This window comes from Thalassophryne amazonica, chromosome 10 (assembly GCF_902500255.1).
Source record: "Thalassophryne amazonica chromosome 10, fThaAma1.1, whole genome shotgun sequence".
Taxonomy (NCBI): Eukaryota; Metazoa; Chordata; class Actinopteri; order Batrachoidiformes; family Batrachoididae; genus Thalassophryne; species Thalassophryne amazonica.
Genome location: NC_047112.1, coordinates 38,388,671 through 38,416,069, shown reverse-complemented (window position 1 = coordinate 38,416,069; position 27,399 = coordinate 38,388,671). Strand labels below are relative to the sequence as shown.

At 40.3% G+C, this 27,399-nt stretch overlaps 1 protein-coding gene across 1 annotated transcript in view; it reads right to left on the bottom strand.

The window, feature by feature from the left end:
- The window catches only part of LOC117518638 (unconventional myosin-IXb), a 195,017-nt gene extending 171,027 nt beyond the window's left edge, over window positions 1–23,990 (bottom strand). The window contains 1 exon segment of the mRNA XM_034179841.1: window positions 23,835–23,990. The gene's annotated coding sequence lies outside the window, so the exon portion shown is untranslated.
- Between the last annotated feature and the right edge of the window lie 3,409 nt (window positions 23,991–27,399).

Genomic DNA, 27,399 nt, shown 5'->3' with positions numbered 1-27,399 from the left:
AAGTTGACGATTTAAAGCGTTTTTGTAAACTCCGCGGATTGCCTGTTACAACCAGGACTACATACGGCAGTGGACAGAAATGGAAAGAGGAGCTGGTTGTGCTTGCGTGTGCTGCATCGTACAGAAACTGCCGTTAGTGCTGACAAAGGAGGAAGAGCGCGCTGCTGTCGAAAATGACCCGCGCTTGCTGATAGTTGGAGACAAACAAATTTCTGACCCCTTGAAGACAACTGACGGATGGTTAGACGAAGTCCAGAGACTGAAACTGTGGATACTGCAGAATATTTAATAAGCAGGGATGAGAAATCGCTACTCAGCCGGCTTCATAATGACGACAATGACGGTGAGTCTCACAAATAACCTCTTTGGTGTCACGTTTGTTTTGATAAGTTGACAGACATACAATGATATATGCATGCATGCAGTTTGTTTATAGAACATGTTAATTTTACAATATTACGCGCCACGTCATTCATCGCGCGACATTACAGTCATAAGCCAATGCACGAAAACGGCGGCATGGTTTCAGGATACTGACAAAATAAACGTGTGCCAGAAACTTACAATTTTAGTCCGTCTTTTACATCCGTCTGGATCTTTCTTTTCTGTGGCGAAATTGTGTAGAATGAACGGAGGTTTACGACCACATTTCTTCTTCTTTCTGTCTTTGTGTGGACTCGGCGGAGCGTTGCAATTGTGCGTTTTCAGCCAACTTTCAAACCTATAAATTCCATTTGAGCATTTGAAAACAGCACAATGCGCACCTGTCATTATTGTATGCGTCGCTTAAGGCTTAAAGCCTTTGAAACAATCCCTCTAAAAGCCTTTTATAGTCCGCTAATGCTACTGTATACGAAATTCAATGGGAGCGGTGTGAGTTTGGGAGCTGGAATTTTTGCCCCTGTTTGACCCACGCATGCGCAGATGCGTTGCACACTTCGCTTATTGGTTGATGGAGCCCAAATCTCTACCGTAGGCCAAATTTATATAATTTATACCATCTAACAACTATACCTCTCACCCCTAACCAAGATCACTATATCAATATAGCCAACAAAATGTACCATATCCTTACCTACAGGACCCTTAGCTTTTAGTCCTGAAAGCTCATTTAAAAAAAAAAAAAAAAAAAAAAAAAAATCGGTGGTTCATATGTGTAATTCTCTGTGCTGGTAACAGTGTCGGGCTTGGACAGCAAAACATTTTAGAAGAGTGGTTAGTCCATCCCAGCCATCTTACATAAACAATAACTCAAAACAATACATTCTATTATCTTTTAACACACCACATTAAAAGAAAATATACTGAGGATGAAAGCTATTGCAACTGGTGAACTCTTACACATCAAACTGATTGAAAAAAACAAGCATGGAATTTCCTTCCACTGCTATGCCGATGATACTCAACTCTACCTGCGAACCAACCACACATCCCCAACAACCGCTTTGTCTAAACTTAGAGCCTGCCTGGAGGAGATAAATGCATGGATGACAGGAAATTTCCTACAGCTAAACAGCACCAAAATAGAAGCCATACTTGTTGGCACACCACATCAGCTCCACTCTTCCCCCATTACAGTTCTTTCATTTTCAAGCCACTCTATCCCCTTCTCCTCCTCTGTAACAAACCTTGGGGTCAGGTTTGACCCCACCCTTTCCTTTGATCATCATATCCAGCACCTCTGTAAAATCTCAATCTTCCACCTTAGAAACATTTCTAAGCACCACCCCTCCCTCTCAGATCTGTTCAAGCAGCTGCCCAACGACTCTGGAACACCCTACCCCAATACCTGAGCACCACAGTCTGTGAAGTTTTTTAAAAAGCAGCTTAAAACATTTTTATTTAGAAAGGCTTTTAATGTGTTTCTGTTCATTTCATGCTGTAGTACTTTGAGATTTTCTTGTAAATGTAAAGTAGGGCTGAAACGATTAGTTGAGTAACTCGAATAGCTCGATTACAAAAAATGCTCGAGGCAAATTCTCTGCCTCGAAGCTTCGTTTAACGTTGTAGTACATATGCCAGGCCTGTGTGTGGCGCTGCAACATCCACAGGAAAATAAAACAGAAGAAGACTGGAGCATAACAGCTAATGAAATTAGCAACGATAGCTACCGCTTTCCAGCGTGACACAGAGTAAAATAAAGGCTTTTAAGAGATAGATGGTCCATGCCGATCATCTGAAATAGACTTACTGTGCATTTAAAGCAAAGCAGTGTGTTTGTCTAGTTTTAAAAAACACACGGTCTGCTCTATGTGGGGAGGGACGGTGTCCGGCTGCTCTCTGCACGGTGTGAGGGGCTCTCAGACCGGGCGATTCCCAGCTCTGGCCCCGGCTACATTGACAAACAGCAGAAGTCCACTCTTTGATGACTCACACTGTTTGACTTTTTAATTTTTTGCTTTTTTGGACAACACACAACACTTCACAAACACGGTGACTTAAATAAAATAATAAAAAAAAAAATAAAAAAACTGACTGCGAGGCTGCATGTTCAACCTCCAGCTGAAATGCATCTGCTGAATTGCAGAGAAAGACGGGGGGGGAATCACACAAGGACCCAGTACATCAACCTTAATTAAAAAAAAAAAAAAAATTAAAAATGGTTACATTTTACAAGTTGGAGAAAACAAAACAGAAAGCCACATCCCATCGCCATTTCAGCAAAATGCCAACACTTTAGCGCAGTGACACTGTGCCATTGCTTGAGGAGAGCCCTGGACTATTGATGTTTAAAAACACAAAAGTACTTTTTATCCGATTACTCGATTAATCGCCAGAATAATCGATAGAATACTCGATTACTAAAATAATCGATAGCTGCAGCCCTAGTTATAAGTAAAATTTATTATTATTATTACTACTCTCTGGAGTTGAAACATAAAATGCAAGTGAATGAACTGGGATCACACCGTTTTCGAATTTTATACTTAAAAGGCTACAGTTAGCTCAAGGTCTCTATGTGTTCAAGTATACGAGGTCTCTTAGATAATAAACCAACCCTTTTATTTTTTTTTTTAACTATATGGATTTGAATGACATGCGATTACACCAATCATGCTTGAACCCTCGTGCGCATGCGTGAGTTTTTTCACGCGTGTCGGTGACGTCATTTCCCTGTGGGTAGGCCTTGAGTGAGATGTGGTCCCGCCCTCTCGGCTGAATTCCTTTGTTTCACACGCTGCTCGAGACGGCGCGCGTTGCTTTATCAAAATTTTTTCTGGACCTGTGAGGAATATCCGAGTGGACACTATTCGAGAAATTAAGCTGGTTTTCTGTGAAAAGTTTAACGGCTGATGAGAGATTATGGGGTGTTTCTGTCGGTGTAAGGACTTCCCATGGAGCGGGACGTCGCGCAGCGCTCCCAGGCGACGTTGTCTGGCTGTTTCGAGCTGAAATCATCCTAATTTAAGGTTCTGTTGACCCAGGACGTCGTGAGAGAACAGAGAAGATTCAGAAGAGGCCGGCATGAGGAGTTTATGTGGACATTCCACTGTTAAAGGTCATTTTGTAATGAAAGAACGTGCGCACAAATTCGCCGAGTCGTTTCCGTGACGACGACGCAAATCTGTGTGCGCCGCGACCAGAAAAACACCTCCGTGTTGAAGACCATTTGTAAAATTCAGGCGGCTTTTGATGGCTTTCAACAAGTGAGTAACTGAGAAATTGTTTAACAGCTTGGGCATGTTCCAACTTGCCCGTTAAGATTTCCAACGGAGGTGTTTTTCCTGCCGCGACCCCCCGCGGTCGGGTCCAGCCCGACATGCGACTCTGCCCGCACGTTCTTTCATTACAAAATGACCGTTAACAATGGAATGTCCGAATAAACTCCTCATGCCGACTTCTTCTGAAAGTTCTCTGTTCTCTGACGACTTACTGGGTCAACAGAGCCTGAAATGTGGAAGTTTTCAACTTGAAACGGCGAGACGCTGCCGCCTCAAAGCGCAGATCGCCGTCAGGCGCCGTGGACCGTCCTTAAAGCGACAGTTACAGACCAAAATCTCTCATCAGCCGTTAAAATTTTTACCGAAAACCAGCTGAATTTATTGAATGGTGTCCACTCAGTTGTGCCTTACAGTTTTGAAAAAAATTTTATCAAACAAAGCAACAGTCTCTGAGCCATTCCTAAACAATGAAAAAAAAAAATCGACAAGCGTGTGGACGACTCCTCACTCAAAGACTGCCCACAGGCGAATGACGTAACCGACAGGCGTGAAAAAACTCTCGCATGCCCACGAGAGTTCAAGCATGTCTGATGTAATCACACGTGATTCAAATCCATATGGTTTTTGAAAAAATAATAAGGTCGGATATTTTTCTAATAGACCTCGTATGTTACTTGAGGACGTATGAAGATGAAACCCTCAGTGCCTGTTAGGGCTGAAACGATTAATCGAGTAACTCGAGTAATTCAATTACAAAAAATGTTTGAGGCAAATTCAGTTCTTCAAAGCTCCGTTTAACATTGTAGTACATATGCCAGGCCTGTGTGTGGTGCTGGAATGTCCCCAGAAAAAAACAGAAGAAGACTACAGCATGCACATAACCCATGTAAGAGCTAATCAATGTTGCACCAAAACCTACAGGTTTCCAATGCGACAAACAGAGCAAAATAAAGCCTTTTAAGAGAAAGACGGTCCACACTGATCATCTGAAATAGCTGACTGCGCATTTAAAGCAAAGCAGTGTGTCTGTCTATTTTTAAAAAACACAAGGTTTGGTCCGCTGGCTGCTCTCCGCTCTATGTGGGGAGGGACTGACCGGGTACCCACAGTCGAAGTTTGCTAATTTTACAAGCTGGGGCGACATTTCAGCAAAATGTCAAGACTTTGGCCCGGCCATGTTTGGGCGAATAGACTATTTGCCCCTTATTCAGCAGACGATCAGGCAAATAGACATTTTGACACAGCTTTGTGTCCCTGGCCACCAGGCAAATAGACTCAGCCCTCTACGTACACTTTAAGTCAAGTTTTCATCAACAGGGTGCAGAGCAGATTTATCAGTATGGCTGTTGTGGAAAAACTGCACTCCAGAGCCCAGTTTTTCACATGCTGTGCTCACGTTCACATGCAGCCTGACTGACTGAGGATTACACTGACAGCCTGTGCTTGTGTTCCAGTGTCAGGGGAGTGCTGAGCTGAGCTCCTGACACCGGGAAAGATCCTAAACTTGTAAAGACATCAAAAAAATAGCTACCCAGGAAAACAGAAAGAGATACACTAAATTTGACAAATCTGTGTGAAGGAGCAGCGACATTGTGCCATTGTTTAGGGAGAGACTGTTGATGTTTAAAATGCAAAAGTACTTTTTACCTGATTACTCGATTAATCGCCAGAATAATCGATAGAATACTCGATTACTAAAATAATCGCTGCAGCCCTGGCGCCTGTATTCTGTATTTTAACGTGTTTCATAATCCCCCTTTCCAGAATGCACCGCGGCACCAGCAGAGTTCTGGCATCGCACATGAAAATTCAGTAAGGTATATCTTATATATTATATTCCAATTCTAAGGTGGAAATATGCCAGTATACTAAGGTATATCCAAATATCTAAAAAGTAAAGTAGGAGAGTAGAAAAGAGTAGAGTAGAGCCACTTAGGTGCCTGGTCTTGCGAACCAGGAATGGTAGGTTTGTAAACAATGGCAAAACAAGGAGGTGAATGGCGCCGATTCAGCAAGTTCACGAGCAATTATGATGATGACACGTTCTCTCAAGTTGGGAGGGTTTTCTAGAAGAGGTGTAGCACCTGTGATATACTCCTGCCGTGCCCCGATGTTGTCTTGTTGTCCACGCTTCATGAGGTGCGTTTACACTGTGCCCTACACTGGAACTCTCTGGAACCCACACCGACCTCTCGCGTGAGTCACAGACCGCCAGACAGCACGAGATTCACAACTGTGAAACACCGAATGACATACAAGCCTAGATTCTGTTCTTCTAAAATGTAACACCAGAAGTGCCTTTCCCCAACTAGGACGTATGCATGGCACCTCACGACCCTATAGGACTGTTGTTTCATCCATCAGACTGATAGGATGATCACAACACTCTTGTTGCAACAAGACAAATATAAATAAATGAACAAATACATTATATATACATACATACATACACACACACACACACACCTAACATGTAGCCCTTTATGATCCTCCAATTCCACAGTTCCACCAGTTTCATGGACTGATTGTTCAGTCCATGGCCGCAACATCACAACGCAACTATGCCTGTATGCCTTTCACCTTCCAGGCATGTGATTAAATGCACACCAGACAAAATGACTGTCTTGTTCATTCCACAACAGAGCACAGGGGTTTGAAAAAGTGCATACAAAAACATGGCTTTGAACTGGCTAGGCAGCGCTCATATAAAGTTGCTTGGGTGATAGTCAGGACCTTTAAGGAACAATAAATGATACTGAACATTTCCTGATGAGTGCAGTGGGGCACAAGTACAAGTCTTTACATGTCTGGCTTTCTTGCAAAACTCTTGGCAAGTAGCCCTTCATTATGCAACATGTACCAGCTTTCAATCTAACATTTTCATTTCTGAAAATGAAAAAGCAACAATTTAACAGAACTGAGTAAAATAAATAAATAAATAAATTAATTATATAAATATCATCTGCTCTTTAGTGCTCATGCCATCTACATAATGCTTCACTATCGGTCAAGCATAAAACCTTTATCAATGATGACAATAATGATAATGTCTGCATATCGTGTATTATATTTTTTCCAAGGTAGATGAGATGGTTTGTCATAGGGCTGTGCAATTAACAGAATTTCGATCGCGATATCGATATTTGTATCAAACGATCTCCAAACTCGCATAATCGAGTGAAATGATTTAAGGGCCTTTCATCAGGCCAATCCGTCAACGTGTCCCAAGACGCATGACGTCAGATGCGTCGCTTCGGAAGCGGCAAGGGGGTGGGATTGCTACGTCACACTCTGGCTGCTTCCACAACTTGAAAAAAGTTCAGCGATCGCCTTCTTGAATTTGCGTCACCTGAACCACAAAAAAGAACGATTCTCCCATCACCCTGCTGGGAGAAGCTTTTTTTCAGCTACTTTTCGGAGTGACGCCGACCAAGGGAGGACTGACGACAGTGGGATATCGATCGAACCACGACAGCGAGCCAATCAGCACGGAGAAGCCGGCCTTCAGGCATCATTCCTGGGCAGAGCGAGGCAAGCAGCCGGGGTGATGGAGCAAACCCACTCAGTCCGAAATCGTACACTTTTTGGATATATGCGAAGTCCCAGTTTGCCCAACGGAGTTTAGTTCTGCAGCTTTATCGAGGTGAGAATAATGTAAAAATAAAACGTGACGTTTACTGAACTGCTCTGAAGGTTTAGTGATCGGCTAACATTAGCTTAGCCTTTTAGCACAGTTGATCTTATTTTTTCGGGCATTTTTTTTTCCATAGTTTTTCCCCGTTTTTTTTTTTTTTTTCCTGTTTTACATATAAACTGTTTAGTGTTTCTTTATATTTATTATTTTGTTTGGTTATGTATGATTATGTTTATTTACTTTGTTTCTTGTAAATTTCTCCAAAAGGCGATAAGAAGATGTGGTCAAGGGAATGATGACAAAAACACAAACTAATGGACATAAATTGAAACAAAAACAATGCAGCTGCACTATGTCCTAGTAGCACAAGTCAGGGAGATGCCCAAAGACACTGACCAACTGGTCAGTGACAACAGGGAAGGGAGAGGAAAACAGAAAAATAATATATAATATGATATTTTTAATATTTATTTTATTCATTTTATGTTTTATAACAGGTAAGGTACAGTACATTTTCAATTTGGAGGTTTTGCACACATTGTCTATAACAATTTTTTTTTTTTTAGAGTGAGAGAAATGCTGAATAAATGCATAGTGTAACTAAAAAAAAAAAATAATCGTTTGAATAATCGTGATTTCAGTATTTACCTAAATAATCGTGATACTGATTTTTTCCATAATCGAGCAGCCCTAGTTTGTCAGTCATGTAAACAAACTATACATAAAATTTTAACTTTCAAAGAGCAGACCTGAAATGACAATAGTCCATAGTATAGGCCTGATCAAAAGCCATAATTAAAGAGGTTATATTGTGCAAAAATATTTTTAAAATCTAACTTGCAATATTTCATGTGTTTGAGGTTTGAAATCCACACAATTCTATGACCATGTATACAAGCAAATATATGCCTGGAAAAAGCAAAAACATGTTTTAGACTTCTGTATATTGTATATGTTAAAAAAGAGATACCCCACAAAATACTTTAATTTTACCATATCATTAAAAGCTTGGCCTCCACTTAACAGTCCTGGATCGCCACTCTTTCAAAGTCCTAAAAAGATATGAAAGGTGAGAACTGCTGTATCACAAAACAATACCATCAATTTGTTTTACATTTTAGATGAGTTGGTCAATAAGTATTTCAAAATACAGTTTTACAGTGGGTTTACCCATTAAGTGCTGAAACAAAAACAAGTATGTGACGTAGCACGTGTTGCGCCTCCAAATATTATCTTCACCTTTATCTTCACCCTCCATAAGCATGTTGAAGGCTCAGGTGATGGCTACCGTGAAAGCAAAATGATATTCTGTTTCATAAAGAGCTAAGAAAGAATCCAAATACATTATTTGCAGAGTGTCACAGCTGTTATTTATGGTGGAAATCACCTCCATCACCATCTTAATTTTAATATGAATTGTGGCACACCGCATTGAGAACACTGCATGCACACATCCCAGGTGCATTAAGGACGTATGTGTGCACAAGACATCCCGTACTACATTGTCTGCAGTTTTATGAGTGTCAGCATATCAGCAGTGGAAGTGTTGCCATTATCATAGAGCACATTCCAGTTTTAATTATTACAACTGAAGACTGAGCCAGAGTTCTAGCTCCCCCCCCACCCCCCCCATCTCATCCTCTTTCAGTATCTCTGCTGCAGGAGGACATGGAGACTACATATGTGCCCCTGACCATATGGACAGGGGCCCATATGGTCCTTTTCTTCGAAAGATGGCAGGGACTGATCTCTGCGGACTATTCGACACACTGTGAGGAGATGATGGAATAAAATGGGCTATTCTTGTGGTCGGGTACACGTCACTTGAGGCGAAGTGGCGAATCCAAAGGCGAGAATTTGTACTCCCGCAAACGTGCAACTGCCGCTCGGTGAAAATGCACTTGGGCTATATGCTTGTCTATTGAAATCAGCTGGTTTGGTATTGTATCTACCTTGCTTCTATCAGCCAGCTGACAACTATCGTCTGGAAAGATGAGATTTACACACCAAGCTGACCTGACATGAACCACTGTACATTACATTGACTTTATTCACGAGTCTGACTTTGAAATTGACCAAATTACATGCATTTGTACAGAGTTCGATGATGTTTTCACCGACCAAAAACAACCACCAGAGAACAGTGGGGTACTGCCCAAATGCAGCTATTGCAAAAATACTTTCATTTCTGCACACACTGCCAAGAATAGAGACGCTAATTTTTAATAGAGATAATTTTTTAATAAAGTGATGATTTATGACTAGGGACGCACCGATCCACAATTTTTCACTTCCGATCCAATCCCGATACCTGAATTTGGATACTTTTCCAAACCGATACCAGGGCTATGTTTGCTTTAAAAATATTTTTATCATTGATTTTATATGAGGATTTTCTTAAAAAGGAGACCTGAAAGTTGAGCTACAATTTGCCAGAAGGTGCATCTAAGATGAAAGCCTAAATTTGATGTTTTGGTGGAAGAATGAAATAATTTTATTTTTTTATAGACTTTTATAGCCTTATTTTTATAGACAGCACACTCTTTCTGTCTGTCTCTCTCCCTCTCTCTCTGTGTGCCTCTCTCTCTCTCTCTCTCTCTCTCCCTGTCTCTCTCTTCTTCCTCTCTCACTGTTTTCGTGCTGCACAAACCTCAAACTTTTGGGAATCACAAAGCCTTTCAACTGTAAAATAAATGTATCATCATCGACGCTCACGTGCAGGATTTTAATGGAGACTTTTTCCCTTTCAGCAGACAGAATCTCTGTTCGATGTCCTCCTTGGCTGCACGCTGAGCTGACATTTAACAGCGTTTGACAGCCTTGGGACAGTGAATTGGCTAACTTTTTAGCACACATTTTGAGCAACAATTCAGTTAATTTTTCAGAAAATCTGTGCTCAACGAACAGACTATTTGAACCCGAGAGCCAGGCAGAAATTTGCCACTAACCACAGAGCACTGTAGTAGAGAGCTCTTTCAAAAAGCCCGGCTTCAGAAAACCTCCCCTCTCCTCCTCCCGCTCTGCAGTAAACAACAGCAGTTGGCTCTTCTCCGGTATCGAAAAATGTCGCGGGTTGGATCAGTATTTTCTGATACGTGAATTACGTTGGTATCGGAACTAGATACCGATCCGGGATTGGATCGGTCCCATCCCTATTTATGACATGCCGTAATTTGTGCATAAATCTAATAATCTTAAAATTGACAAACTATTGAAGGCAGTCTGATGCAACACTTGGTGGAACTAAAAAAAAAAAAAAAAAAGCACTGCAGAGTAAATTCATCTGTCGCTAATAACAAGAGCTGTAATCAAATTCATAAATTTATAATGAACAAGAAAGTTTACATTTATCCTATGTCTCATCATACACTCTGTTAAAGTGTATGATGCAGGCTCACAGATTAAAGATACTATATGTTAGTTTTTCAGCATGGCAGCAAATGCTACAGCACATCCAGAAAGTATTAACAGTGCTTCACTTTTTCCACATTTTTTTTGTTACAGCCTCCAAAATTGATTAAATTAATTTTTTTCATCAAATTTCTACACATATTATCCCATAATGACAATGTGAAAAAAGTTTTTATGAGATTTCTGCAAATGTATTTATAAACAAACAAACAAAAAAAAAAAACTAAGAAATCACATGTACATAAGTATTCACACCCTTTGTTGATGCACCTTTGGCAGCAATTATATATACATATACATACATATATACATATACATATCCCTCCTGCTCACGTCACGGGCTTCCTGCTCACGCTCACAGTGCTTCTTGTCCATGTTCAACGTTAGCTCTGCTGTTAGAACGGTATTGTGACCACCAGCGAAAAACTCGAAGTAAGTCCGGCGGCTATTGTAATGATTGGAACACCGCTGTCGAAGTCCAGTAGCTCGCCTTTGTGACCTGTAAGATCTGCGGCTGCAGTACGGCTGGTGGGTTGCGGTCGACGCTTGCCTGAGACGCTGCTGTTAGCATGCGTCAACCATCTCAGGGGCGGTTGGATCCGTCGTGTTGCTGCTGCTGGATACCATCGTCGGCATTCGTCGGCTGCCATCAGATCCATGGAGACCGCTGCTACTGCTGCTGGGAGATTTGCAGTGGTCTTTTGTCGACTTGCCTCGAGGGGTGCTTATACCGCGTCGGCCTGTTTTGAGGCCTACTAAATCTGCGGCTGCTGCTTGTTGGACCTCCTGCTGTCGGTGTCGTAGGTTCGCCTTCAGGACCCGTCAGCTATGGCTCCAAAAAAGGGTACTGTGTTTATGGAGGAAGAACTTGAGGACATTAGAAAAATGTTAAATGAGATGACAGCACAAATGAAGCCCATTAAAGAAGTGGCTGATCAACTGAAAATTATTTCACAACAACAACAAAAAATATTGGAATTAACAAAACAAGTTGTTGAATTACAAAAGGCAAATGAAGAGAAAGACAAATCATTAAAACTTATGGAAAATCGAATTGCAGAACTTGAACAACAGACTAGGTCAAATGACCTTCTCATTACAGGTTTGGACATTAAGCCTCGAAGTTATGCAAGAGCGGTGGCTTCAGGAAGGGAGCCCTCTGAAATGGACAACCTCTCTGTAGAGGAACAGGTGATTTCACTTTTGAAGGACAAAGGAATTTTAATAAACCCTAATGATATCGATAGTAGTCACCTTTTACCGCGGAGAGGTCAAAATCAACCTAAAGTCATATTATTGAGGCTTACAAACAGGAAACAGAAGTTTGCAATTCTAAAACAAGCAAAGAATTTAAAAGGAACGAATGTATATATAAATGAATACTTGACCAAGAAAAATTCAGATTTAGCAAGACAGGCACGATTTTTAAGAAAACAAAACAAGATACAGGCTACATGGACATTTAACTGTAAAGTTTATATTAAATTAAATGGAACACCTGAAGAAGCTAAAACCTTATGGATTAAAGATGAACATGATCTTAGTAAGTTTAACTGATGTAAGTTGTGAAGTAATACATAAAGAAATGTACTGGTTGATTGTGATGATAGAGGAAAATCTGTACATAATATAATGAACACGGTTAATAATCAGTTTATTTCTGCCAAGGAGCTCTGTTTGGAAACATTTAATTATAGTCATCCTGCCTCTCGCCATTTTGAACCTGAATCAGATCCAGATTCTTTTTTTAGTGACAATATCGAGCGACAATGTAATTATTTTACAGAAGAACAATTTAATGATTATAAAATTAATGATGGAGATTTTTCAATAATACATTTTAATAGTAGAAGTCTTTCTCGGAATTTTTCAAGGATAAATGATTGTTTAGATACATTTAGAAAAAGTTTTTCAGTGATCGCTATATCAGAAACATGGTTAACTGATGTCAATCAAGATCTTGTACAGTTGGAAGGTTATCAATTGTTTCAGGTAAATCGACAGAAGAGAAGAGGCGGGGATGTGGCATTATATGTAAGGTCTGATTACAACTGTAAATTAGTTCACAATATGTCATTCACAGTTGATAATATCATGGAATGTGTTACGGTTAAAATTACATCCATAAATTCAAAAAATACGATTGTTAGTTGTTTATACAGAGCTCCCGGAGCAAATATTGATACTTTTGAACAAGTAATTATGGAAATGTACAACAAAATAAATAAGAATTCACATTTATTTATCTGTGATTTTAATATCGATTTTCTAAATCCTCACAATCATCCACAAAACACTTCATTTATAAATTCTTTATATTGTTTGGGAGTATTTCCGACCATCATTCATCCAAGTAGAATAACTGTGAATTCAACAACCCTTATTGACAATATTTTAACTAATGTCATATCTGGTAATCTCAGTGCAGGATTGCTGGTAAATGATATTAGTGATCACCTGCCAGTATTTACTGTTTTTGCATCACATGATCGAGTGTTTCAAAAGGATTGTAATAGATTGAGTAGAAATGTCACACCAATAACTGTTGATAATTTAAGGGTGGATTTATTATGCCAGAATTGGAATGATGTTTATGTTGATGTTGATGAATCTTATGATGGTTTTATTTCTATCATTTCTAAGTTATACGATAAACACTGTCCTCTTGTTAACAAGATATATACTAACCGATACAGCAATAAACCATGGATAACCAAGGGTCTTCAGAGGGCATGTAAAAAGAAGAACTTACTGTATAAACAATTTATAAAATCGAGATCAAAGGAAGCTGAAAGTAAATATAAAATATATAAGAATAAATTAATTCATATTATGACATTTAGTAAGAAAAGATATTATAGTGACTTACTTGTTAAAAATAAGAATAATATAAAAAATACATGGAATATTTTAAATGAATAAAAAAGAACAAAAATGGTAGAGATTATCCTTCTTTTTTTCTTTCCAATAATACTGTGATAGAAGATAATGAGACTATTGCTGACCATTTTAATGAATATTTTGTCAATGTAGGTAAAAATCTTGCCAGTAATATTGATTCATTGAGCGTTAAATCTTTTGAAAATAAGATAACATTTAATAAATCTGTGTCAATGTTTGTTGGTGGAACAAATGAAAAAGAAATAATTGATCTGGTGCAGAATTCTAAAAGTAAGAAATCAAAGGACTTCAATAATTTGGATATGGCTTTGTTGAAAAAAATCATTGATTGTATAGTAAAACCTTTCACTTATATTTGTAATATATCATTAAGTTTTGGTAAATTCCTTCACAGATGAAGATAGCCAAAGTAATACCTTTGTTTAAAACTGGTGACAAACACACTTTTTCAAATTATAGACCTATTTCACTTTTACCCCAATTTTCTAAAATACTAGAAAAAAATTTGTAAAAAGACTGGATAATTACTTACTAAAGTATGAGATACTCTGTGAAGAACAATATGGATTTAGAAAATCTAGGACTACTTCACATGCATTGATGGATTTCGTGGAAAATATAGCGACTGCAGTCGATAATAAGCAATATACAGTAGGTATTTTTTTTTTTTATTTACAGAAAGCGTTTGACACTGTAAATCATGAAATATTGCTAACTAAATTACAGAAATATGGAATCAGAGGATTCCTGGGTAATTATTTATTTTTTATATTTTTACAAGCTTTGGATCTTTCCTGGTGTCAGGAGCTCAGCCAAAGTCTTGACATTTTGCTGAAATGGCGATGGGATGTGACACTGTTTTTCATTTTCCACAACTTGTAAAATTTAACCATTTTAAGTTTTTTTTTCTTTTTTTTAAGGTTGGTGAACTGGGTCCCTGCATGATTTTCTTTAATCCTCTCTCTTTAATTCTCTGCGATTCAGCCTATGCATTTTAGCTGGAGGTTGAACATACAACCCTCGCAGTCAGTTTTTATTATTATTATTATTAATTATTATTATTGTTATTATTATTTTATTTGAGTTACTGTGTTTGTGAAGCATTGTGTGTTCCCCAAAAAAGCGAAAATTAATAAGCGAAACCCTCAGTGTGAGTCTGAGTTAAACAGAGAAGAAAGAGTGGAATTCTTCCAGATGTGAGGGGAGTGTTGAGAGCCCCTCACACAGCGGACAAAACTGTGTGTTGTTTTTTTTTAAACAGACAAACAATGCTTCACTTTAAATTCACAGTGAGCTATTTCAGATTATCAGCGTGTACCATCTTTCTCTTAAAAGGCTTTATTTCACTCTGTGTATCGCGCTGAAAGCTGTAGTTATTGTGCTAATTTAATTAGCTGTTACACGGTTTAAGGGCATGCTGTAGTCTTCTTCTGTTTTTTGGGACATTGCAAACCAAATTGTGGGAAAAAAAAAAAAAAAATCACATAAAAATTTGGGGAGTTATAGATTATTGTAGTTGGGGAAATACCTTCCTCAGTACAAATAAATGCACTGAGGGCACAATAAGGACCAATCCAAGATGGCGGCCATGCTGATACGTCAGCTCCAATAGGCAGCGGCGGTCTATGAGGGGTCTACGTATATAATGTCTATGATTGACACACTTTGCTTTCATGGCATCATTTGCCACACCACCTTTCTTAGCACACCACAGCACACTTGAGTAGCTCCTGAAATTAGAAGCTGTATATGTACTGAATTAACTAAGAATCGAAAATCATTTTGAACTGAATTGTGACCCCATGAATTACAACTGAATCATGAGAAACTCAAAGTCACACGCCTAACTACAATATTTATCCAGTTTGGTTTCTGCCAAGGTTAGTAACAAATTAAAGTGTATTTTTCTTAATCTCTAATCAAGCGTCCTTTGAGTGACATTACACATGGCTTGAAAATAAACAGCGACTGAAATAAACTGATATATGCATCCATCTGTAATGTAAGTGCATTATTTCATCATGAGGAAAGTACTTGCACGATTAGTCTACTGGAAGCGCACAAACAGCCTTTACACCAAAGTAAATCAGAGAAATGAAAAGAGGAAAACAAAGAGAGGAACTTTTATTAACTATTATTAGGAACACTACTGTACAAGCCATCGACTACAGTTAACAGGCATTTACATGGCCAAAATGACATGATCTTTTTTGTTTGTTACAGATGAAAACTAAAAAGGAATAAGCTAAAAACAGAGTTTATTATTCCTAACTTCCCTTATTTTTCCTAAATAAATAAACTAACATAAAAAAAAAACAAAATCATATGCCCACATAACTCAACGAACAACTACGTACACTGTTCATTGTCAGAAACAAAACATAACTTAATCAAAACTAATAGTTTTCCACCAGCTGCCAATTCAACATAAAACAACGACCATTGTATTCATAGCAAAACAGCCGTAACTTCCCAACAGACCATCAATATAAACAGGCTTGCACTGGGTATGTTTTACATCAGATGTCCTTCCTGATCTACCTTCCTGCAACTCCAGTAAGTACAGTAAGTATAATTCAAGGTATCTACAATTTCTAGTGTAAACAAAACCAACATAATAATACAGTACCAGCAGATACATCCTTAGCTGGCTGATATTGGCAGTGAGTGAACCATCTTCATAATTGAGCTTTTAATTCTGAAACCTTATTGATTAAGAACACTACATTTGGGTTCATTATTACTGCTCGCACATCACTGTACTTACAAGTAGGGGTGTCACGGATCACAAAAGCCACCGTTTGGATGTTTTTAAGCAAAGGATAAGGAAAATAGCAACAACTACAAAGAACAAATGCTACTTTGCTTTACATTTTTAAAATGAGCAATGAAAATAAGTAACTTTTGCCTGTGGTCCTGAATGAAAACAAGGTGTGCAATGTTTTACAGATATTTTAAAATAAAACACTTAACTGTTGTATTAAACTGCAATAAAAACAGCATCAGTGGATAATAAATAGTCTTTGTCAAAAACATGAAAAGTAAAAAGAACAAAGAGACCAAAACTGCTGAGTTTATAACTTTTTAAAAAAACATGAGAATGTATTCATTGTCTGGTGAGAGGGGAACAATAATAATTTAAATTATAATCCCTTCACAATAAATATGTTAGCCCTACCCACTGATCGGAATTCAATCAAATCAGTAGTCCTAAATAGTAGGCGTTTGGAAAAAGCTGTGAATACTTATTTTCCACAGGTGAGCAGGGGTGGTGGCCAAGTGGTTAATGCGCTTGGTTAAGGTTCCGGGTTCAAATCCCACCCCTGCCACATTTCTCCATGTAATGTGGAGTTGCGTCAGGAAGGGCATCCGGCGTAAAACTTGTGCCAATTCAACATGCAGATCCACCTTGGATTTGCTGAGGCGACCCCAAGTGCAAACAAGGGAGCAGCCGAAGGGACTTACTTTAACTCAGCCACATGGGGTGTGCAGCCAGTACATTCTGAGTGCCGGTCCCAAGCCCGGATAAATGAGGAGGGTTGCGTCAGGAAGGGCATCCGGCGTAAAACAAGCCAACCCAACTATGCAGACTCAGAATCGAATTCCCATACCGGATCGGTCGCGGCCCGGGTTAACAACGTCCGCCACCGGTGCTGTTGCCCAACAGGGTGCCGGTGGAAATTGGGCTACTGCTGGGCGAAGACGACGAAGAAGAGGAGGAAAACGTTGCCACGAACAGCGGGAGAAGAGGAAAACTAGAAGGGTGGAAATGAGAGTGGGGACTTTGAATGTTGGTAGTATGACTGGTAAAGGGAGAGAGCTGGCTGATATGATGGAGAGGAGAAAGGTAGACATATTGTGTGTGCAAGAGACCAAGTGGAAGGGAAGTAAGAGCAGGAGCATCAGTGGTGGGTACAAGTTGTTGTACCATGGTGAGGACAGGAAGAGAAATGGTGTTGGGGTCATTTTAAAGGAAGAGTATGTTAAAAGTGTGTTGGAGGTTAAGCGAGTGTCTGACAGGGTGATGAGTGTGAAGTTGGAAATTGAAGGGGTGATAATGAATATCATCAGTGCATATGCCCCACAGGTAGGTTGTGAGATGAAGGAGAAAGAAGATTTCTGGAGTGTATTAGATGAGGTGGTGGAGAGTGTGCCCAAGCATGAAAGAGTGGTGATAGGAGCAGACTTCAATGGGCATGTTGGTGAAGGGAACAGAGGTGATGAGGAAGTAATGGGTAGATATGGTATCAAGGATAGGAATGGGGAAGGACAGATGGTAGTTGATTCTGCAAAAAGGATGGAAATGGGCTGTGGTGAATACCTACTTAAGAAAAGGGAGAAGCACAGGGTAACAGAGTGGAGGAAGGTGCACACAGGTGGACTACATTCTTTATAGGAGATGCAAGCTAAAAGAAATCACAGACTGTAAGGTGTAGCAGGAGAGAGTGTCACTAGACAGCATAGGATGGTTGTTTGTAGGATGACTTTAGAGGTAAAGAAGAAGAAGAGAGTGAGAGCTCAACAAAGGATCAGATGGTGGAAGCTGAAGAGGAAGACTGTTGTTGAAATTTAGTGAGGCAGGTGAGAGAAGCACTAGTTGGAGGGGAAGCAGTTTTGGACAACTGGAAAAGTACGGCAGATGTGGTGAGGGAGACAGCTAGGGCAGTACTGGTATGACATCTGGACAGTGGAAGGAAGACAAGGAGATTTGTGTGGGGATGAGAGGTCCAGGAAAGCATAAGGAGAAAGAGGTTGGCGAAAAAGTTTTGGGATAGTCGGAGAGATGAAGAAAGTAGACAGGAGTACAAGGAGATGCGGTGAAGGCGAGAAGAGAAGTGGCAAAAGCAAAGGAAAAGGCATATTGCGAGCTGTACAAGAAGTTGAATAGTAAGGAAGGAGAAAAGGACTTGTACCGATTGGCCAGACAAAGGGACAGAGCTGGAAAGGATGTGCAGCAGGTTAGGGTGGTAAAAGATGCACATGGTAATGTGCTGACAAGTGAGGAGTGTGTGCTGAGAAGGTGGAGGGAATATTTTGAAGAGTTGATGATAAAGAAAATGAGCGAGAGAAAAAGGCTGGATGATGTGGCGAGAGTAAATCATGAAGTAAAAAGATTAGCAAGGAAGAAGTGAGGGCTGCTATGAAGAGGATGAAAAGTGGAAAGGGCAGTTGGTCCAGATGACATTGGAGGCATGGAAATGTCTAGGACAGATGGCAGTAGAGTTTCTAAACCAAGTTGTTTAATAAAATGCTTGGAAAGTGAGAGGAGGCCTGAGGAGTGGAGACGAAGTGTGCTGGTTCTATTTTCAAGAACAAGTTGATGTCAGAGCTGCAGTACGACAGAGGCATAAAGCTGATCAGGCCAGCATGAAGTTATGGGAAGAGTAGTAGAAGCTAGGCTTAGAAAACAGGTGAAGATCTGTGAGCAGCAATATGGTTTCATGCCGAGAAAGAGCACTACAGATGCAATGTTTGCTCTGAGAATACTGTTGGAAAAGTACAGAGAAGGACAGAAAGAGTTACATTGTGTTTTTGTGGACTTAGAAAAAGCTTATGATAGGGTGCCAAGGGAAGAGTTGTGGCATTGTATGAGGAAGTCTGGAGTGGCAGAGAAGTATGTTAGGGTAGTGCAGGACATGTACAAGAATAGTGTAGCAGCGGTGAGATGCACAATAGGAATGACAGACTCATTCAAGGTGGAGTGGGATTACACCAAGGATCAGCTCTGAGTCCTTTCTTGTTTGCAGTGGTGATGGACAGGTTGACAGTTGAGATCAGACAGGAGTCCCCATGGACTATGATGTTTGCAGATGACATTGTGATCTGTAGTGAGAGTAGAGAGCAAGTTGAGTCTAGTCTGGAGAAGTGGAGATATGCTTTGGAGAGAAGGGGAATGAAAGTCAGTAGAAGCAAGACTGAGTACATGTGTGTGAACGAGAGGGAGCCCAGTGGAATAGTGCAGTTACAAGGAGTAGAAGTGGTGAAAGTAGCTGAGTTTAAATATTTGGGTCAACTGTCAAAGTAATGGAGAGTGTGGGTAGAGAGGTGAAAGAAGAGAGTGCAGGCAGTGTGGAGTGGGTGGGAGAAAGGTGGCAGGAGTGATTTGTGACTGAAGAATATCAGCAAGAGTGAAGGGGAAAGTTTACAAAACAGTAGTGAGACCAGCTATGTTGTATGGTTTAGAGACAGTGGCACTAACAAAAAGACAGGAGGCAGAGCTGGAGGTGGCAGAACTGAAGATGTTGAGATTCTCTTTGGAGTGACAAGAATGGACAAGATTAGGAATGAACATATCAGAGGGACAGCTCAGGTGGAACGGTTTGGAGACAAAGTCCAGAGAGGCGAGATTGAGATGGTTTGGACATGTGCAGAGGGGGACCCAGTGTATATAGGGAGAAGGATGCTGAGGATGTGAGCCACCAGGCAGGAGGAGAAGAGGGAGACCAAGAGGAGTTCATGGATGTGCTGAGGAGGGACATGCAGGTGGTTGGTGTGACAGGAGGAAGATACAGGAGGACAGGGTGAGATGGAAACGATTGATCTGCTGTGGCGACCCCTAACGGGAACAGCCGAAAGACAAAGAAGTAAGACTTATTTCCACAGGTGCTGAGTTTTCAGCCAGCCTCGGCGACATTATTACTACCTGTAGCCAAAATAACACTGAAACACTTATAATTTGACCATTAAACCCCCATGTTTTACTAATTGTGCAATTACTTAATAGAGATCAGGGTTGGATGTGGATGATAAAACTGAATGGTGGCTAAATAATCCGGGCATACTATTGATTTGACTCATACAGAATAAGACTCAGCTCACCGCAACCCAACTCCGGAATAAAGCGGGAGAAAATGGATAGATGGATGGTGTCAGGTCAAAGGCACCAAAAACTCCTGCTGCAGCAAGATATGCTTAGTCGACACAGATATATGAGGGTCATTTCTTGGTCACTTACCACACAATTGCCAGACTGGACACAAATATCCATTGATGATTACTCAAACATTGAGTTATTTTCTTGGCAACACCAACATCTACTCTGTGGATCTTCCTGACTAGGAGGGTTTGAGAGTGAATTTATCCAATGGAAAGAAAGTCATTTTTTGTGACAATTTTTTCACAAAAAAATTACAAGAGTGGTGTGATCCACAGGCTTTGTTTCCCACTTGTGCTTCCTCACGTTCCACGCCACAAAGAGTCAGCTGAAGGTGTTTGTGAACCTCCCGTGCAAATGGGTGCTGTAAACCTTTGCGTGATGTCCTTACTTTTTGTGTGATTGTTAACCAGACCGATGACATGCGAGTCTTGCATGCTGAACCATCGCAAGATGCCTGTTTAATGAGATTCCACCGATAACAGTGCTTTATTTTTTGAGTAACAGTTAACCAGACCAATGACGTGTGAGTCTTACACGTTGAGTGAATGGGAGATGCCTGCTTTACAAGTTACACAGGAAAGCAATGGAGACAAGAGAAATCAAGACAGTGAGGTTGCAAAGAGTTGAATTTCAATCAATTTAAGCAAAATTATTTGAGAAAAAGTAAACTCCCTAAACTTGAAAATTTGCATGATAGCGCTGAGAATGTAACAACCTGGCACTATGCCACGCTTCCATTGCTTAGAGAGCCCTGGTTTGGTACAAGTTTGTTTTTTGAAAATTGTTCAAATCTCTATAGAGTAGCTGTAATTTGTGAACAGCAGAGAGCTTCTGATGAAGATGTAACCTTACATCGAAACGTCAGTCCCTATTTTTGCTATGCACCTTTGAACAAATGTAATTTTTGCACAGACATCTGTGTTGCACCGGTGTTCTTTTTCTCTTCAAGTTTTGTCCTGACCTGGTTGCCACCTGATTGTTGTGATTGTCAGAAGCGCAGTGAAACCTTCTTTTTCCTGCCTGCTTAAATCCATATTACTCCTTTTGCTGAAAATGAAGCTGCAGCTGCCTGATCTTGCAGCTGGAGTTAGCCTGGAGTCACGCTGCTTAGCTTCATCTTGCAGGCAAATGCTACCTGAGCACTGTACAACATCCTGCTTCAAAGGAAGATCATTTGTTTCAAACAGTTCTATCACAATGGCCTGATCGTGCAAACATTTGACCAGCTGTAAATCACTGTACTGAAAAAATCCAGCATAAGGAAATTGGTATTGTGGCATTCTTGAATTGTTGGTCTGTCTCTGGATATTTTCAGTTTAGATGCAGTGTGTCCAGCAGCCATGCTGCTGTGTGTGCACACCTGATCCTGCTAGACTCAATAAGTAACCGAGAGTTGGTCTTTGATTAGTACTTGGCCGATACCACTCAGGAACACCAAGCTCTGTGCAGGTTCTTGCATATAGAACTGAACTTGTGCAAGGAAGGGCATCTGGTGTAAACATGTGCCAAATCCATGCAGATCTGCTGTGATGAGGCTAAGCAAAAGGGAGGAGCCAAAATCCAAATAAATAAATACAAAAAATAAAAATGTGCAATTTATCCAAATTCTGCAGGTAACCACTTTGCTGCATGTCACAGTTGTGGCTCAGAAAAAACTTCGGAGAAAAGTGTCTGCATGTTAGGTTTTGTTCAGAATAAATAGACTACATTTCCATAGTGTTTTCTACATGATTAAGATGGCTGCACTTTACAATGATGCCTCACATACATACATTCATTCACACACCGGTTCAGGGTCCTGCTACCCAAGATGCTCAACTGCACAACTGAGCAATTGGGGGGATTAAAGACTACACTCAAGGGCACCTTAAGCCTTGTCCACACGTAGCAGGGTATCTCACAAAACGAAGTTATTTTTGTACAATTGTGCCCTATCATCCACACGTAGAACACAGATGTAGGACCGAGACCGTAAAAACGATTATTTGTAAAAACTCTGACCAAAGTGAAGATTTGGGAAAACTTCGGTTATGCTTTGTGTGTGGAAGTGAATTCCGGGAGATTTACACTCCCAAACGTCATTGCCATGCGACCCAAACATGTTGACGTCAATGGGCAACCCGTGTTTACATTCAGAAACATGGATGTATTGTATATATTGTAGATATTGATGTATTGTATATATATATTGTATTCTAAAACTAACGCTTAGAAGTAATTCTGACTCCTTATCGGTCCACACGAACGGAGGTTGGCGCCATGTTTTTAGTTTTTGCGGAAGTGACGACAAGAGATTGAGGCTCCTGATTGGATAGAATTTTATCAGTACTGCCACCCAAAGGTTTGGCAGACTAATTAAAACACTTTATACCGTTCGATGTGGATGGATTTTTTTTTTTAACGACATAGTGTGGATGAGTTTTTTCCCCCAAACGGAAAGGGTAAGATATTCGGTTTACAAATACCTGACAACGTGTGTACATGACCTTAGTGATGATTTTCTGTCTGCTCAGAAAATTGAACAAGACGACTTAGCTCACAAAGCCACCGTCCCACCACGGGGTTAGAGGTTATGCTTAGGGCTAAGGTCAACAAATACCCACAGATTGCATAGGCCCATTCATGTGCACTGGGGGTAGCAGCACACTACCATATGTGATCCTTTCCAGGTGTCCGAGCACTACCACAGCCTAATCAATCACTATTTTCCCTGTGTACACATGAGTTACAGTTTGACCATTGAGGACAGCATCCATCCTTTCTGCAACACAAAATCCTGGTATGTTTTTTGTTTATGACAAGTGATCCAACAACATTTCTCCCATCATGTCAAAAATATATCTTGCTATATATACGTACACCTCCACAACATTTTAAGATCGCGTTTCAGCATTTCAAACAAATTTGCAAACATGGATTTCTACCTTTATCGAAAAGTGGTTCACAAAATTTAGTGGACCCACTGACTAATTTTCTGCCTTAACCTAACTCAGCACCGTGGAGATTTGTCTTTAATGAACTCCAAGTGTTGATTCAAAAATCCCACTTTAGTCACAATTGTAGCAAACCTGGACAAAGTGTACACAGTCCTCTGCTCATCCACAACACCAGTGGATCTTGGTGCATTTTTAAGGTTGTAAGGTTCCGAGAGAACCCGGAGCTGCCCAGGCTAACTATCCTGTTCATAGCATGTCTCTTGGTTTTCATGAATGCACCAATAAATAGTCACCATCATCATAATAATATAAAAAAAATAAACACCTTTCTATAATGGAACAAAAAAGACTGCCTTGTCAACTTTTCCTTTACAAAACAAGCTTGTACAAATCTAACCCGATGCTGTACTCACCTTTCCCGGCTGGTTTACTCATTGTCTCGGTGTAATCCTTAACTGCATTCTTGTCGATTAAACCAGGTAATGAAAAATGAATTTAAACGGCAGCTTTTAGCCTCTTCTTTATAAAACACTGAAACGAGGCTAACACCCCGGCGGACTCTCACACAAAGCTACGAGTTCAATCAGTTTAGCGGTCGGGCGGTCGACAAAATATGACCAACCGACAAAGAAAAAAACCGTAGCCTACTTATTCCACACCGATAATAAAAGCATCGCAGTGTGTAAGAAGAAAGAAGCTCAAAAGTCCCTCTGTTCCTGTCAGCTTGTGTGCGCTGAGAGCGGCTAACATGCTAGCTCGTCGCTACTTCCTTTCTCTAAATAACAGCGGCAGTGCGAGCGACGGAAAAAAACAATGAAGTTGAGGAAAAAAGAAGCCAGATTCCGCGCCAATGAAGACACCCTGTTGATCCGAGCCATACGCTGGATCACAGCGCCACCTGCAGGATTCGAGTGGTGGTACATAATGCTCCTCCTATGTGGGCGGAGAAAATTAAATAGCTGGAAATTTTGTTGCGGTTGTTGTGATAACTTTCAAATTTACAAACTATATATATGACAGTTAAAAAAACTTACAATTAACAAAAATTATAAAGAATGCAAACCTAAATTACATGAAACCATAACCTTAAAAAATTAAAAAGATATAAAGGAAGTACTGAAGAAGTGAAACAATTGATAAATTATTTCATTACTTTGTTGGTCAAGATAAATTACAGACTTTTCCACTAAGTACTTAATTTTCAATTCAATTTCAATTTATTTTCATTTATATAGCGCCAAATCACAACAGAGTTGCCTCAAGGCACTTCACACAGGTAAGGTCTAACCTTACCAACTCCCACAGCAACAGTGGTAAGAAAAAACTCCCTCTGAGGAAGAAACCTCAAGCAGACCAGACTCAAAGGGGTGACCCTCTGCTGGGCCATGCTACAAACATAAATTACAGAACAATTCCCAGAACAATTCACCGGACAATATATAAGAAATGCTATTGGCGCACAGGACAGGAGGGTCGCCAACACGAATACAACTCCCATCTCTGGATGGAGCTGCACCTTAAACAGAGAAAAAACAGAATCAGGCATCAGAAAGACAAATACTGTATAATTTGCCAGCATTAATCAACAAGAAAAACAGAGAAATACTAAGGTGAACGCCGGCCACTAGCCCTAAACTTCACTAAAAGACCCAGAATTTAGGTAAAGTTGAGGACGCGGCCCACTCCAATTACTAATAAATGAATTAAAAGAGTAAAAACCGTAAAACAAAACTGCACCAGTATGCTAGCCATATGAAAGGGAAAATAAGTGCGTCTTAAGTCTGGACTTGAAAGTCTCCACAGAATCTGATTGTTTTATTGACAGAGGGAGATCATTCCACAGAACAGGGGCACGATAAGAGAAAGCTCTGTGACCCACAGACTTCTTATTCACCTTAGGGACACAAAGTAGTCCTGCACCCTGAGAACGTAAGGCCCGGGCCGGTACGTAAGGTTTAATTAGGTCAGCTAGGTAGAGAGGTGCCAGTCCATGAACAATTTTATAGGTTAGTAGCAGAACCTTAAAATCTGATCTCACTGGGACAGGAAGCCAATGAAGAGACGCCAAAATGGGTGTAATGTGGTCGAACTTTCTGCTTCGTGTCAAAAGTCTGGCTGCGGCATTTTGAACCAACTGGAGAGCCCTAATGCTGGACTGCGGTAAACCAGAAAATAGAACATTGCAGTAGTCCAATCTAGAAGAGATGAACGCATGGATCAGGGTCTCAGCATCAGCCATAGACAGGATGGGACGAATCTTCGCTATATTTCGCAGGTTTAATTATCATTTGTCAAAATAAAATGGAAAATAGTCATTGTTTGTCCACTTCATTACATGGGGCTGCTTTTCTCTGTTTGATAATTATTGTAAAAAAAAATATCCTATAGGTTTATTTTATATTATTTGTTTGTTTGTTTATTCATTGTTATTACTGCTGCCAATTACTCATCCCTTGGATGATATACTATCTATATATCTGTTACACCTATATTTGCTACATTTATTGTATATGCGCTATAATTATTTATTGCAATTCATATCAACATTACACTCATCTTGTTTTTAACCTGTGTGTTATCCTAATAGCTTCTGTAGTTTTTTTTTAATCTGTGTTTTGCTCTTGCCTGTGGTGCATCCGGAAAGTATTGACAGCGCTTCACTTTTTCCACATTTTGTTACGTTACAGCCTTATTCCAATTTTTTTTTTTTTTTTTTTTTCCTTCTTCTTCTTGTTTAGGCTGCTTTTGGTTGATCAGGGTCAAAACAGTGGATGCATCTGAGCTTACAGAAATGTGAATGGGACTGCACACGTAAATTCATCTCTGAATAGGTTTGATACTCAAACCACATACAGACACACTGCTGATGGATGAATCCAAAAAGTCATTGAAAGGCTTGATCTTGGTTGTGATCCAGTGGGGCTGTGGGGTGTGTGTGTGTGTGTGTGTGTGTGTGTGTGTGTGTGTGTGTGTGTGTGTGTGTGTGTGTGTGTGTGTGTGTGTGTGTGTGTGTGTGTGTGTGGTGTGTGTGTGTGTGTGTGTGTTGGGGGGGGGGTGTTAGGGTTTGTTGTGGAAGACTATTTAGCCTTCCCCAAATGTTTTGGTCAACCAAGGAAAAGGAAAAGACATTTTGCCTGGAGGCCTATTTCACCAACAAATCACACCATAATTTTGAAAGAACATGACTTTTATGCAAAGCGACCAAGATAACTGAAACTTTCGGAATGATCATACACAGACTGAAGTTTAAGTGTAGGATGACAATATTTATGGGTTCTGTTTTTTGGGTCACCCTGTATTTAAGCTGAAAGTAGCGTGTGAGCACTGCATACTTTTACACTATTCTCCTTCGTTGACTGGGTCATCCTGTCGCTCTCGATCCCATAGTGTTTTTGTTTTTAGTCGCCCGTTCCTGCCCACAGCGAAATTCTAACCCCCTGCTCCAGGGAGATTTACACTGGGTCCCATGGGACTGGACAGGACCCATTCCCAATGCAGCCCTCTAACACAGGGTGCATGGACGCAGTCTGATGTCAGGGGCTCATCCTACACACGTGTCCGAATTCAAGTCATGCATGCGTGCATGCATGGGGTGCTGTCAATGAGGAATAACGGACAGCTCAATGGATATTTTAAGTGGGGCTCTCCAGGAACACGGTTGGTGACCCCTGAGATACAGATTTGAACAAAAGCTCATAATGGTCAGTATTAGTGATTGACTGATGATGAAGTCACAAAGCAGAGGTCACCAACCCTGTTCCTGGAGAGCCCCTTCTCTGTATGTTTTCCACGTCAACCTACTCAAGTCACACCTGTTTTTTTTTTTTTAAGTGGTGTCTTCCAGCTCTTGCTTGGCTGAGCACACCTGATAGTTAACTGCCTGGGAGTGGAACAGAGAGAGTTAGAAAACATGCAGGGCAGGTGCCCCTGGTCTAAAGCTTTAATGCTCACTAGTCTTTTTACACAGTAATTCAAACA